Here is a 14,696-nt window from a genome sequence, read left to right on the forward strand (position 1 = left end):
GGGGTTCCAAGAAGCCAAGCTCGCTAACATCTTTATGACACCACACAATTCAGGGGATCATGGCCTCCCAGGTACTCGTTAAAATACTGCACCCCAAAAATACCAGTACTAGATACTTTGCTTCCAATTCCTCTCCTACAGTCAAGGTGTAATGAAATACCATGCTGAAGCACATGAGGAGCCCCAGTACCTCCACTCCAGCTTGCAAACACCAGTCATGTCTCCAGATTCAATCAACCACACATTGCTCCCAACCTGTGCAGCCCTGGGGCAACCAGATACCCAAGCCAAGCACAAGAGGGAGAGGACAGAAGCACCAAGGGGTGACTTCAACCACAGAGACCTAGAGAAAGACCAAGAAAGCCCCACAGCAGGACTGCTGCCAGCAGAAGTCAGTAAACAACTTCAAGAGGACATCCGGAGCACAGGGAAGGCCACAATGGCCTTACAGAGACCACAGGGAGATTCCAAAGTCGAGCACAGTGCTGGGAAGGCAAACACACCTCTCTGAGAAGCAGGATTAGCTTTTTTTTGACAGAAAAAGTAACGCAATCTCACCATAATTGTTTGGCAACGAGCAAAGTAGACTCTAGCTTTATGGCTCCTTTGAGACTTCTATGAAGGACACAATTTTATCAGCCACTGGCCCGTCTCAGCATGAAAGTATCAAGGTGTTGCTTTAAGCAGTGTTTGCCTTCACCGCAGGCATACATGCTAAAGAGCTTACCCCCATAGCAGGGAGGAGCTATACTCTGCAGACCCCTCCTCAAAACTCAGCTGAGCCTCCTGCGCACAGGTGAGTCCCCTTCTGCATCTACTGCCCTTAGAGCAGCCTTTTCCCAAAGATACCGTAGGAAACAACAGGGTCAGCTGTCCAAGCTGGCCACAGGTCAGACATCCTCTGGCTCAAGATAGTATTTTTCCCCCCATAAAAGAAATAAATATATCATTAATAAACTATATCACTTTTTTAATTAAAAGAACCCACATTGTTTTCTATCAAAGCATGTATCTGCTCCACTGCACCATGTATAAGCCAGCTTGCAAAGAATGTTTGGATCTCTCTGTTTTAAAGCCATTCAATAAATACAAGACTTGATAGGGGACCTCATAGTCTTTAATTCTCTAGAATTCACCATTACTTCACCTTAAGTTATTCTAGAAGCTTAACACTGCAGCTGGACCCACTCTTAGCTGTTTGACATGATCAACCTTACTGGCCATGTAACAGCCAATACAACCAAGCCCAAACTTGCTAAAACTAGCAACATTAAAAAATATATATATTTCATTTTCTTCCCCAAAACACTCTGCTCATCATCAGACATTTTTCTGAATGCATTCCTGTGCTCATCATCAGACATTTTTCTGAATGCATTCCTGTCCTCCCATGACCCTGACTGACCGTACACTCAAGCGTATTCTTAGGCATACATGAGGATGATCCACCAGTTCCATGCCCATCCAAGAAAAAGTTATCCTGACAAGAGTTTAAGTATTTGTCACTACTGGACTATGCAAAATCCAGGCACTTGTCCGTGGTCTCTCACGGGCTACCTCAAAATCATCATCATCTTTCAGAAATATCAGCTCCAAGAACAATATTTTATCAGGACTCAGACTGATGCACAAATGCACTTTTGTTCTCTCCCAGAGATTGACAGAAATCCTCTCTGAAGCTGTGCCCAATAATTTTCATTTGCATCATCTGTTGCATTTAAGGCCATTTCCACACTACAGAATCAAAATTATGCAATTCAAGCACAAGCTCCTCAACGTGACCACATTAACCTCAGCAACATCTGTTCTCAAGCAGCAGACTTGGTGGTGGAGGTCTGTTTGGGCTGTTTTGATTACCTATGCAGGGCCTAATGCAGACAGAGAACCTAATTAACACACAGCTCTATGGAAAACAAACACAGTCTTAACACCAACCGGTTTTACCTAAACCCTTTGGAAAACTGTTTGCAACACTTAACGCCAAAGCTAAACGCATCCTCACCTGCCAAATCACTTGGAAGAACCTTCGACAGAAGCTGCTGAGTAAGGGAAGAGAGTATTTTAGGCTATTTTTGCCAGATGCACCGAGGACACACCACTAACATGCACAAAGCCCCCGAGAAGCATCACGACAGTTGCAAGAAACCTTGTCCTGGCTGACATTCACATGATGAAATTAGTTTCACTCCAAGAAAGAGGAGAGGGCACTTAAGTTCTGTTTCAAGTGCTGCAAGCCACACCGCTTATCTGCTATCAGAGCAGACTGTGGGTTGCTCCAGCGATAATTCAGGAGCTGGAACAGGAAGGTATGCAATTAGTTCCATCTCCTCCTCCACCACCTTCCCCCCAACGAAAAAAGCACAGACATTATCACATCTCCCTCCAGCTCTGCTACCCTCATCACTTAAAATACCTACAAAGCAAAGCAGAGCTGTCACTTGCAAGCTGCTAACGAGTCTGGCTTGGCCCCAGCTGAGAGACCATGGGAGGTATTCTCAGCATCTCCCCAGAAGAAAGTCACTGCTTTATTTAACAGGATGTTTTCTCAGGTACCCACACGCATGCATATATTAAGGTTAACATGCCTGCATTCAGCTACTCCAGTAAAAGCATACCAGTTCTCAGTGTGAGGAAGGAAGGAAAAAAAAGAGAAAAAAAAAAAAGGGTATTGCTCTTCCTATGAGGTTCTACTTAAATTTAAAGCATCTCCTACTAGTCCTCCTGGGCCTCATCATTGAGATTTAAACACGTTAAATTGATGATACATTGGTCTTATCTTATGCTGTCACTCTGCATAGCTTTTAGCAACCCAGCTTTGAGAATGCTGGATGGCTTTATCTAAGCAGTTTGCACCCCATCTTCCCTTAAAGAGTTGCACCTTTTGTTTCTAAAACCGTATATATGAGGCTCATACCTGGACAGACTCCAAGCCAAACTGCAAATCGGAATAAATGCCTGCTTCCAAACTGCAACTCCAACAAGATATGTCAAGGGCTCCTTATACTGCACAGCTCATCAGTCCTCCCCCTTCACACACCAAACTGCTCCAGCTGCTCTAATTAAAGACATGACCTCCCCCAACAGCCTTGCCTCACTGATACCTCCAGCAAAGTTTCTGCAGCTGGGATCACTGACTTCTATATATTTTTTTTTTTCAAAAAATCTCTAAGCTTTTTCAAATGCAAAGCAGCCTGACAGACTTCTCTATCTAACGTTTAAGCTTTCTTTTTTCTTTCTGGACAGCCACCTGATAAAAATTGAGTCTTTTCTGGTTTACCCTGACATTACACAAGCAATTCCCCCACCTCCGAAGGAAAAAAAAAAGGGGGGGGGGGGGAAGAAACCCCATGACTTACAATCAATATTAATGCCACTAGCAGTATCACTGAACTTGTTTTGTGTAGCTCCTATAGGGATGCAACAGCCTAATGCTTGGATTAACTTCTGTGACTTTTTTCCCAGTTAAGTTCTTTCCATGTTTTCCCCAAAACAAGTAATGCCATTTCCACGGGACACTATGCAGCGCCTTCCCTTCTTTTGATTCGTTCAGTCCAACGACCGAGTTGTATTAGTTTCATAAAATTAACTTTCCTTGATGACTGTACCTTGGCATACAAAAGAAAACAGGAAAAAGAAAAAAGCCACCCACCTTTCAGCATAAGAAGAGCGTGCAGATTTCTGCAGAGACAGGCATTACAAAGGTATGTAAACTGCTCCTGTTTGTCTTACGATTTGCCCGAAGCCTATAGCTGACATATCAGTGGATACCACTTTAACAGTCCCATAAGCTGTTAAAGCACAATATAGCAATCGTTAGGGAAACTGGTTTAGTCTACTGTCAGCGACACCCACCGCATCCCCAGTGGCGAGAGCGCAGCACTACGTGAACCGCTCTGAGCTCCAGTTTACCTGATATGCTGCAATTCAGCATTAAAAGAAAATTCCTGGTAACTTATATCAAAACCATGTCTGCAACTTTTGCTGAGAGTCTAATTCAAAGCAAGTCGTTATACATTTTACTAGAACTACATCTGCAGTCCTACTGCACCCAAGGAAAAATAAGCATTCTAAGAGAAATATGGCATTTTTTTTCCTCTAATGTCATCAGAGATGCATTCACTGCGATCATAAACCCCTGACAGCCAGAATTTCAAAAGTGGCAGCAGATTTACTTAGATTTCAGATGCATAAACAAGCATGCTTTACATCTTTTAATTCGTGTCATTATTAAAATACAAGTTACCTCACATATATATATATAATATATATTAAAAAAAGGACAGTAAGGCATCATTCTCCCTTAAAAAAAAAAAAAAAAGGAAAAGAAAAAAGCAAAAAAGCAGCTTTCCGCCACATCCCGATTCAGCAGTTCAGCACTGGGATTGCCCTACGCCAGCACCCCATGCTGTACCGGGACAGTCCTTTTCTCCCCAGCACGGGCCACACGCTCAGGAGAGTAAATTAATGAGAAAATCCTGGTCGGCACAGTGGGCAGCGATACCAAAGCCATGCACTGCCAGCAGGCGCCCTGCAAAAGGCCAGTTTGGGAGCTGGGTAAGCAGCGGCTTTGCTTACAGGCTTGCAGGGTGCTTCTCCAGAGGCAGGGGGGGAAGCACAAACAGTTCCCGTTGGGAGATACAAACATATTAACACTGCAGCCTCTATGCCACAGCAAAGGCTTCACGACAAAAAGGGGTTTTGTATCTTGCGATAAAGCCTCTAGTGAGGCCAAGTCCATGACCCAGACCTCAATTAAGAGCTTCATAAATCAAAAGGGAGCAGCAGGTAACCTCCAGGGGCCCATCAGGCAGTACCCGACCCAGGGAACGCATACCCCGGTTCAACGCTAGCGACTGTTGCTTGATACATACCGTGTCCTGCTTGACCCTACAGCATCCAAACTCCTTTAAATATAGCCTCAAGCACAGCACGTTGCAGAAAGTCAAACCACAGGAGCAAGCCATGAGTTAGTCCTTGAGGTTTAGATGCAACAGAAAATTATTTCACCTACCTAGACGCAGAGGGAAAGCTGCCTTCCAAATAGCCTTCGATGCTATGAGAAATTCTGGAAGCAATAAAATGCCCAGGAAGGCCCTTAAGCTGCTTGCAGGACAGGAGAGTGGTGACACCCAAGCCTACATACACTCACATCAACCTGATTACACATGGTCTAAACTTAAAAAAATGGTTTTAGCATGCAAGCAAATAATAATAATAATAATAAAATAGCATGTACAAAGAAAACCTCTGGAGTGACTTATGAACAAGATTTTATGCTTGGCATGCTGCCAATTAGAGGGAGGAATTAAAGAGCTGAGCATTATAACCCAGTTCATCCCAAGGAAGAAACTGCATTCTTAAGTGATCAACAAAAAGGGGAGGAGGAAGGAGGGAGAAGGACCTAAGACTGCACATTTCACAACGTGAAATAGGAATGGTACTAAGACACAGAGCAGGCTAACATCATGAGGCAGGAAATAATTCAAATTTAAATTAATCCAGGCTCCTGTATCCAAAATATAACAGTATAAAGAAAGCAGATAGTATTTTTTACTACAAAATTCCAAACATTTTAATGTTTTACAGATTACAGCCCTCCCTCAATTAGCAACTAGAAGAATCAGTAAAAGGAGAAGGTCACAAGAACAAAAGCAAACCAGGTGGAAAAGGCACCACTAAACACCTTGAGAAGTTGCAATATGTGCCAGAAACAGCCTTTTAGTAAGAGAACATTTAATAGCTATCCTGCAATGACGACTTTATAACCCAAATCTTTGGAGCTTAAGAATTCACATCGTGAGCCTAGATGCTCCTGAAGCTTTTAGCAGAATCACAACCAGACTTGACATGCCCCAGTTTCCCCAAGGTTACTCTTTTATAACCATTTATACCCAAAATATCGAACGCTTTCTGCCCACACACCAAAGAGCAACTGAAACCTAGGTTTTAATTTTATCATGTTAGCATTCATTTTAAGAGATTCTGTTTTCAACACTTTTTTTACTTGAATGACAGTAAGAATTTCTGCATGTTTCAGGCTGAAAGTTACTGGGAAAGGCAGCAAGCTTCTGTTTAATTACGTAAGTCACTGCATGGAGAAAAAAAAATATTGAACTTTGCTAAATCAAAGCTTGTAAAATACTGACGCACAAATCACAAAAGGAGCTAGAAGTAGCTGAGAGATGTTGGGCATGTTTGAAGTTAAAAAAAAAATGCTGCCGTTAAGGTTTGCCAAAAAGTATGCTAATTCTATTTCTCCAAGTTCATACATAGTAATTAGCACAGCAATAAGCAGGTCCCAAATAAAGCAGTGAAGTTAGTCTCCCTCTTCTTCTTCCAGCAGTCCGAATTAGCTGGGTATGAAGTTAATTTTGCAATCAGAGATAAAACATTATCCTCAATATCAATACGGCATCCAATAATGCATATATGGTATATATGGTATTAAAAACAATCTGAGTATTTCTTTTCCATCATTCTAAGTAGGATACTAAACACAGGGAGGGGTTGCATACTTAAGACTTTAGTTTTTGAAACCAATTGACTATCTACCAACAATTCAGCTGAAACAAGTTCTCTCATTACACATTACTGTTCATAGCCTAGACAGGTTTCTTCAAAGAAAAATGTCTGCCTCGACTAAAAATAAACCCTCTTGATGTGCTAATCGGCAGAACGCATATGACAAGTCACCCAAACTGCAAGTCTCCGGTTTCTGCCCATTATTTCTCCAAAACCAGGTGCATCTATCGTGTATCATAGGGTCAAAGCACAAATCCTGTTTTTCCATTATTATTATTGATCTGCCACTTACTTCACGCTTAAAATACGCAGCCCTCTTCTAAGCCCCGTAACACCCAGCAGCTCGTCCGTAGCACCACGCTGAATGACAGCTGGATCATCCATGTCCTTGACCAAGATACTCAACCTCATTCTATGTCCCGAATTTATCTTCTCGCAGCACACAAGCCCATCCGCTGCCCCAGGAGAGCCGACTGCTCTCAAAGACATTGAGAAAGACCCAGCAACTTTTCTCAGTTGTAGGTCTTCCTTAACCTGAGTGTTTCTATTGTGCTTATACCGGTACAAGTCCATAAAGATGTATGGCAACACACGACATGTCATGGGGCAGCCACCTAGCAACAACCAACATCATACGTGCAGCGTGAGCAAACAATTCTCAATAAAGTTCAGGCAGGTCAAGCAAAAGCACAGTTAGGGCACTCAAGGTGTAGGAGAACACGAGCTTCTTGTTTTGCAGCGGAGGCACCAGCTTCCAAATAGAAAATAATAATAATTAAAAAAAAAAAAAAAGTGGTAAAGAAAGTAAGAAAACAAAGTGCAAGACTTGAAATAGCAAGCTTGGTTTGTAGCTCCACACAGCCTAGAAGACATCTCCAGAACCTCCATGAGCTCCAAAAGAACCCAAAACCACCAAGTATTTAAAGAGACATAGCAGGGGAAGGGAAAGGTTAAGTCGCCAAATGCTTATAAACCAAGGGACATGGTAGATTGAATAGCTATTTACCAAAATTCTGCAATGTTAAATGTAAACAGACTGAAAGCACCAGAAATCCTGCCCAAAACAAAGCAAAACTTCTCATAAAAAAAAAATACTTCTGTGGCCAAATGAAACACTGAGTTTAAGTAAGAATGCAAAATTTTGTACCTATCATGCTCCCCCCTCCCCGCCACAGTTGGGGAAATCTCATTCATCTCAAAGCAATCAAAAGAAATCACTTAGAAATCAAAGTGAGAAAGGCTGCAGAAATGAAAGCCTGGCATGAACAAATAATATCTGAGAAATAAAAAAGGAGATTCTCCAAGTCAGGGAAAGGATGAAAACAGTTCTGAATAATTTACTTTGCATAGCCCAGTTCCTGCCAAAACAGTTCTATAAATCCCATGGCAGTTCAGATAATTTCCATTCTTTGAACCAAAAAAGCTAGATTGAACATTAGCAACATTAATTGTGTGATATGACCTGAATGATGCAAGAACAAGTAGTTAAGTGAACCACAACATCTGCTGATTTTTTAATCATTAGTTGTTTTGCGGCAAGCCAGGAGAATATTGCACATTAGCTTCCAAACACTGTACAAAATGGCATATTAGGACAGCAAGATTTTTAACTGGCAGAAATTCAGCTTCAGTGTTACCTAAATGCATTACTTTGCTCTGAACTGCAGGCACTGCAGTTTCTAAAGCAAGATTTTTTTTTTTAATCCTGTGAAAAAGAGTGCTATTTTCTGCACCCCAAGATACCAAGCAAATATTTCTGAATGATTAAAAAATAAAACCAGATTTTTTTTTTACAGCCATATATGTGTACCTCTGCAGTGTATTTTTACTCTGAAAACACAATTAAGGAGTCATGGGGCTCCTATGGAAGAGATGGCTGAACCTCAGATGCATGGGAAAGGAATCTGAATAAACATTGTTATTATCTCCATACTGCAATGGTGCTGCAACACATTTAGGCATACTTGAACTGTATTTAATCCATCTACCTTGGATACTCATTGCAATGACACTGCAGAAACCTAGATTTTTTTTTTAAACCATGAACTAGGTGCTCAAATGAGCAAGTCACAGAAGCCCTACATCACAGCCAGTCCTGCTGCCCAAAATAACTAGATTAAAACTACCTACCATGCCTACACTAGCAAATACACCTCCAGTTCTGCTACAGGGGTAAGACTGAGACAGTAGGATTAACAGGTGATACAGTAGATATTCCCCTCGCCCCCCATAACGGGGGAGGAAAAGAGGAAATTTATTTGGGAAATAAACACATACTAATTCCATATCTACACCCAGAATAGAATCTGCACTAAATGCAGTTATCCTGATTCAGTCCTTATCTTGTTTTACAGCACAATATTCACACATTAGAAACAAATTTTAAAGCTGTCACACTCACTTTAATACATGCTAGTTTTACTTAACAAGCTACTAGAGTCAAAAGAGCTTAAAGAAACAGAATCATTAAAATATGGTAAAAAAAAAGAAAAAGGAAAAAAAAAGAAAAAACTGAACTGCCACACACACCAAACCGACATTCCTGTGCCCTCTCCACTGCAGAGCTTACAACACTGCAGAGTTGGTTTCTAATCAGCAACTTTCCCTAAACTAAGATCTCCTTCAAAAGCTTAAATCTGAGGAGAGGAACGCCTAGGGTAAGTCCACTGACCAAAAAGTCCACACAAAAGCCAAGAAAAGCAATAGGCAGGAACAAGAGCTATGCACGCTTCCAAAGCTTAACTAGATTTTAATCAGAGGCTTAGGCCCAATCCTACCTTTTTTTTTTTTCCTTCCTCCTTACAGATTGAACTACCAGTGGCAAAAAAAAAAGCTGTTATCTTCACTGGAAGCAGGTATCAAACCTGCACCCGTGTGATCGAAGGGACCCGTCTCCATGAACGGGCACCCTCGCTGCTAGCGGTTATTTAAGCCCGCCGGGGTCTCGCCGGCAAAATGCCGTGTGTGGCGGGATGGACGCGCAAAGATGCTTCATACACCTAGAAGAAAACTACTTGCAGCTTGACAAGGCATTCACGTGTGCGCACAATCCTCATCTAAATGGGTAGATGGGGGGAAAAAACAGTTTTAAAGAGTATTTAGCTAAACATAAAGCTTCCTCTTCAACCTTTGCCCAGCTCTCCAATTATATATGAAAGAAACGACTTAGTCATACGGAGCTCACATGAAGATTTTAAGGCACTGGTATTAAATCAGATCTCACAACTTTTCACACCTATTAAAACGGGACTTTGTCATTTAGGGGACAGATTTCGATACACATTGTGCAATTAACAGGCACCGTCTTTGTTAGCAGGCGGCTCCTTGACATTCCACGTCTTCCCCGCCAAGGCCCCGTGCTGGAGCGAATTTATGGCTTTACCGCCCAGAAAGGAGAGCTGGGCACGCTACCTTCGCGGCAGCTCAATAAGGCTCTTTCACTCGGGCTGCGGGAAGGCGATGCCAGGCGCTCCCGTCCCCTCCCCGCAGGGCCCAAATCGCTGCATGCAAAAGGCTCCCATCCTCTGCAGCAAGGGATTAGACATTTATTTAAATTAAAAAAAAGAGAGAGAGAAAAAAAAATGGAAACAGAACACTGGAAAAGGCTTCCAGGTAGGATTTCAAGGGCAAAAATGCCACTCTGGCCCAACCAAAGCGGAGTTGCATGGGGAAATCTTCTGCTCACCAAAGAACGAGTCGCTCGGACGCAAGGAGGACCGCAATCCTCAGGGCTGCGCTGCTGAAGCCTGCTCATATTGCTCAAAAAGAGTAAAGAACTAGAGGGTTTTTTTCTTTTTTTCTTTCTTTTTTTTTTTTTTTGGTAGTCAAGCAGTCATTGTGCTGCCACTGCGTTAAGCAGTAACAACATTAACCACCTCCAGGCATTTACGGGTTTAGACTTTGGACTTCCGAAACAACGGCCTGCCTCCACGATTTCTTTTTTTTTTTTTTTCCTCCTTTTTCCTCCTTTTTCCCTCTAAGGGAATTATAACGTGCAATTCCGTAAAGCCCCTTCACCGGAGAAAACGCGAAGGGCGGCCCGAGCGCCGACGCCACCGAGGCGTCGAGCTCGGCGCGCCGGCGAGAAGCGGCGCGGCCGCGGCGCCCGCGACGCCTCCGGGTCTCGCCGCCGGCTTTGCGCTGCCTTCGCCTGCGGGGGTAAATTAAACACCCCGGGGCTCGGGGCCGGGAGGCGACGCGACGCGACAGGAGCCGCGTTCAAAAGAGCGGGGTCTGGGCAGAGACTTGGGGGTTTTATATAAGCATAGATATATATAGATATATATATATATATATATATTTGGGGTTATATAAATAGATGTATATATAAATAAATAAACGAAACTTATATAACTTATAAAATAAATATATAAAAGTAAATATGAACATATAAAATTATATAATTTTGTGGAAATATATATTTTCACGCATTTATATACATTATGTAAACGTGTGTACAATAAATATAAACGTGCGTGTATATATATATATATATATTTTTTTTTTTTTTTGAGGGGGACCCTCGCGTGCTTGCGCAGAGGCGGCCGCGCCGCCCCCCGCGCGGCCCACGCGTGTCCGGCGGGCAGAGGGGCCCCGCGCGCGGCCGGCCGCGAGCAGGCCCCGCCGCAGCCGCCAACCAACCGCCAACCAACCGCCGCCGCCGCCGCCATGGCCGGCGGGGCCTGCTCGCCGCCCACCTGCCCGCCGCCGCCGCCGCCCCCCAGCCCCCGGCCGGCCCCGGCGCGCCGCGAACAGCCTACCCGGTGCGCGGCGGCCTCCCGGCGGCGGCGGGCTGCGCGGAGCCGCCTGCGCGGGCTCGGCGGCGCGGCCGGATCCCCCCTGCGCCGAGCGGCGGCGGCGGGAGGGGCCGCGGCGGCGGCGCCAATCCGCGCCCGGGGCGGGACCGGGCCGGGGCCGGGGCCGGGGCCGGGGCCGGGCCTGGGCCGAGACATCCCCAGGTGTCTAGAGCCCTCCTTGACCGCGGCCGGCGGGACGGCGAGGGCGGGAGCGGAGGGGAGGTGAAATTGTCCGCGAAGGTCGATCGGCGGGACCGGGGACCGGGCCGGGAGCAGAACGCGGGGCTCGTCTGCCCCGGCCGGCAAGAAGCGCGGAGGGACGGGAGGTTCTTGCTGCCCGCCACCCGGGAGGCTGTTGTGTTCGAGGGGAAAAGCTGTACAGAGCCGTCGGTGTGGGGATCGCGGGGATCTGCTTGCACGCGTGGAAAAGATTGCTTATTTTTATTTTATTTTTCTTTACTAGCATGGCACATCGCAGCGCAGCCGCTGGTGCGCGCAAGGACAGGATACCACGAGCCGCGTTAAAGGCCGCGACTGAAGTACGTGCCCCGAAACGCAAGAGAGAGGCCCCACGGCAGCACAGACCCAGGCTTTTGTTTTCCTTCGATAAAGACAGCTGAACGTCATTTGCTGCTGAGTGACTTCTAATGATTAAATAACCTATCTACCCCCTCTCGCCCCCCAGGACGTTTCGTGATAACATAAGAAAGGTTTTGTACATTGTTCAGCTTACACGGCCATCTGGCACTTCTGCATTTCACTAGCCTTGAACATTGAAAAAACAATAGATAAAGAAAAAAATGTCCTATCTTATCCGCAACCTGGAGAAGTTTAACTCTGGCAGAGTACATAGGATTAACCAAGTCACTTTAGCTCTTTTATAGTTTCCGTCTTCATTAATGGTCATATTCCTCCAAGCTTTCCGTTGTTGTACCCTCCCAGACAGGCTGTTCCTTATCTGCTTTGTATTTGTTTTAGCTGTGAAACACTTAACTCCAGCGATCACATCCAGCCTCTGTACTAGAAATACTGCTTCTGAGCGATGGAGATACGAGAGATGCATGATGAGAAAAGGTATGTACTGCTTTAACCCCAAATAAAAACTAAAATGTACTGAAAGTCTTGTCTAAGCTAGAGAAAAGGATGCTCATTTGAATGAAAACTCCAAGGTCCTGGCCTAACTCAACTACAAGTCCACTTGACACTGATGAAATGCGGCCTAATCCCACTGTACTAAGCAGCTTCTTCATCAGCCTTTGTTGAAGGGGAGAAAAATATAACTCACCTAAAGCACCCACTCCAAACAATTCTTAGAAAAAAAAAAAAAACAGAAAGTTGGTCTCAACTCAAAAATGGCTTATGGGTGCTTATAAATGTGATGCTGTAGCAACTAGCTGTTTGGTATCAGGCTGTCAGAGGTGGTACCTGGGCTTGGGTACATATTTAAAGCCTGGAGAGTGTTAGACACCTCACGCAGGCAATTGAAGAATCCCACATGGTGATCAGAGACCTGGTCGCAGGAAAAATCAGAAGAGGGATGTATTAGGCTTGCTCTGCAGAGCCAGAGTTGAGGTTTTTCTGTCAGCTTGGGATCCCAGGGCTGCACACATGAGTCTAGGAGTCTAAAAGTGCTCTTTGAAAGCACGGAGCCAGGATACTGTTTTCTTTTTAACACAGTGAACTGCAGAAATCACATTTGATTCAGTTTCTTGCGTGCACCAATCTGGATGTTAGAGCAAATACCCATGGAAGGGAAGGTTTTCTCCATGCTCTCTTTATCCTGGTGAGAGTCCAAACCTGTATCTCCTACCTGTGTGGACCCAGCATACAGGTGAGGCCGAGAGATTCAGGTAGGGGTAAGCGGTTGTCCCACACCCATGTGCTGCCATGTACCTGTACCTGAAATTTCACCAAAAATATAATCAGAAATGCTAATTGTTTCAGAGCACAGTGCAGACAGTTCCCCCTACACACTCTGTATTGCTCTCCAATAGGGTGCATTTATGCAGGGACAGGGAGAATTGCCCTTAAACTGAACAGTATTCCACGTGAAAGTGTTAAAATAAGAGTAGGAAGAGCAAGTGAGCAGATTTCCACATAATGTATCTTCTTGGTACAAAATGTATCTGGTAATGACAGTTATATTGTCAAGAAACAGATACATTCAAATGGGTTCTCAAAGCTGCAGCAGCTAAGATAAAGGCGTAATATCATATTATCATCAGAAGTGTATGAAAATGACACATTTAATCTTTCAGGCATGTATAATATCTATAAGGGATAATGCCTTTATATATTCATGTTGCCTGTTTATGTTAAAAGGTAGTATGTGTATTCCTCTTAACAAGAAAATCACTAGCAATCATAAATTGAGCTGAAAAAAATATCACCACTGTGTTTTATTTAAAGTGATTGAAATACTTTAAAATTAGGGCATTATTCAAATACATCAAGACCTTTGTGGTGACCTAGACAGTGTTATTGGAAGGTGTCATTGCAGGATGTTAAGTAAAACCATTCTGACTTTAACCTAGCTAGCTCAGATAACACTACTGGTGAAGATGCGTGGCAGAGTCTTGGCTTGCCAAGACCATGAGCAGGTACTCAGGTTACCAGTTGGCACTGAAGTCTGTCCTGCTTTGTTACCACCGATGTTATTTGAGCTAGTTAGATTAAACCCCAGGCATTACTGCAGTTACGCTTCCTAAATTCGGTATCAACAGCCACACAAGTGGAAATTAGCCCAGCAAATGTTTTAGGCTACGCACTTGTAGGAGCAAATAAATACTGTCTCAATATACAGGAATTCTTCGGATTCAGGCACAGAATAAGTAAGAAAGAAGGATTTGGGGTTGGAAAGAATATACTGCCCAAACTTGTTTTTTTCTGAAGGTAGTGGTTCAGCATGGCCCAAATCATTGGACTATATCCTGATATCCTAAGGCAGAACTGCTGAATGCCCTCAGTTCCGCTGATTTGTGGAAAAAGAGAGAGTAACAAACAGCAGCAAACACTCACAACCTCATTGCATTGGACTAAGTGGGCAGTCTCTACAAACTACTGCAACTCTTGTTCAGTTGGACATTTTTTATACCAGTGGTGAATCTGGACTAATGGCAGTCAACAGGTCCAAACTAATCTTCTATTATCATGTAATAAGTTAATGATGAGAGCATGATCTTCATTCACTACAATCATGTTCTTACAAAAACACACAGACATTTTAGAAATTAATTGCTCATTCATCTCTAAAGCTTGTTGCACTTTCCCCTGCTTTGAACCCTGGCATTACGAAGCACAGTGCAATTCCTTTTCACGCTGCTTGCTAGGCAGGCTTGCCCTCTTCTCCTCCTTCCTTTGCGATTATGCTTAGTGCTC

The 14,696-nt window shown here is 44.0% G+C and overlaps 1 protein-coding gene and 1 long non-coding RNA gene across 6 annotated transcripts in view; one reads left to right on the forward strand and one right to left on the reverse strand.

Moving 5' to 3' along the window:
• Window positions 1-11,346, reverse strand: part of FBXO34 (F-box protein 34) — a 38,538-nt gene extending 27,192 nt beyond the window's left edge. For 2 of the 5 annotated variants that reach the window (XM_062577590.1, XM_062577587.1), the window contains exon 1: window positions 11,283-11,346. The gene's annotated coding sequence lies outside the window, so the exon portion shown is untranslated. Of the gene's footprint in view, window positions 1-10,207; window positions 10,474-11,282 lie in introns of those variants that run through there. The other 3 variants (XM_062577586.1, XM_062577592.1, XM_062577593.1) reach the window with 3 other exon arrangements.
• A 100-nt stretch (window positions 11,347-11,446) lies between these two features.
• On the forward strand, window positions 11,447-13,054 carry LOC134141379 (uncharacterized). Its single transcript, XR_009958612.1, has 3 exons — window positions 11,447-11,540; window positions 11,782-12,392; window positions 12,996-13,054. It is a non-coding gene; the product is annotated as an uncharacterized LOC134141379 (long non-coding RNA).
• The last annotated feature ends 1,642 nt before the right edge of the window (window positions 13,055-14,696 follow it).

The sequence above is a fragment of the Rhea pennata genome, chromosome 5 (genome assembly GCF_028389875.1).
Source record: "Rhea pennata isolate bPtePen1 chromosome 5, bPtePen1.pri, whole genome shotgun sequence".
NCBI lineage: Eukaryota > Metazoa > Chordata > Aves > Rheiformes > Rheidae > Rhea > Rhea pennata.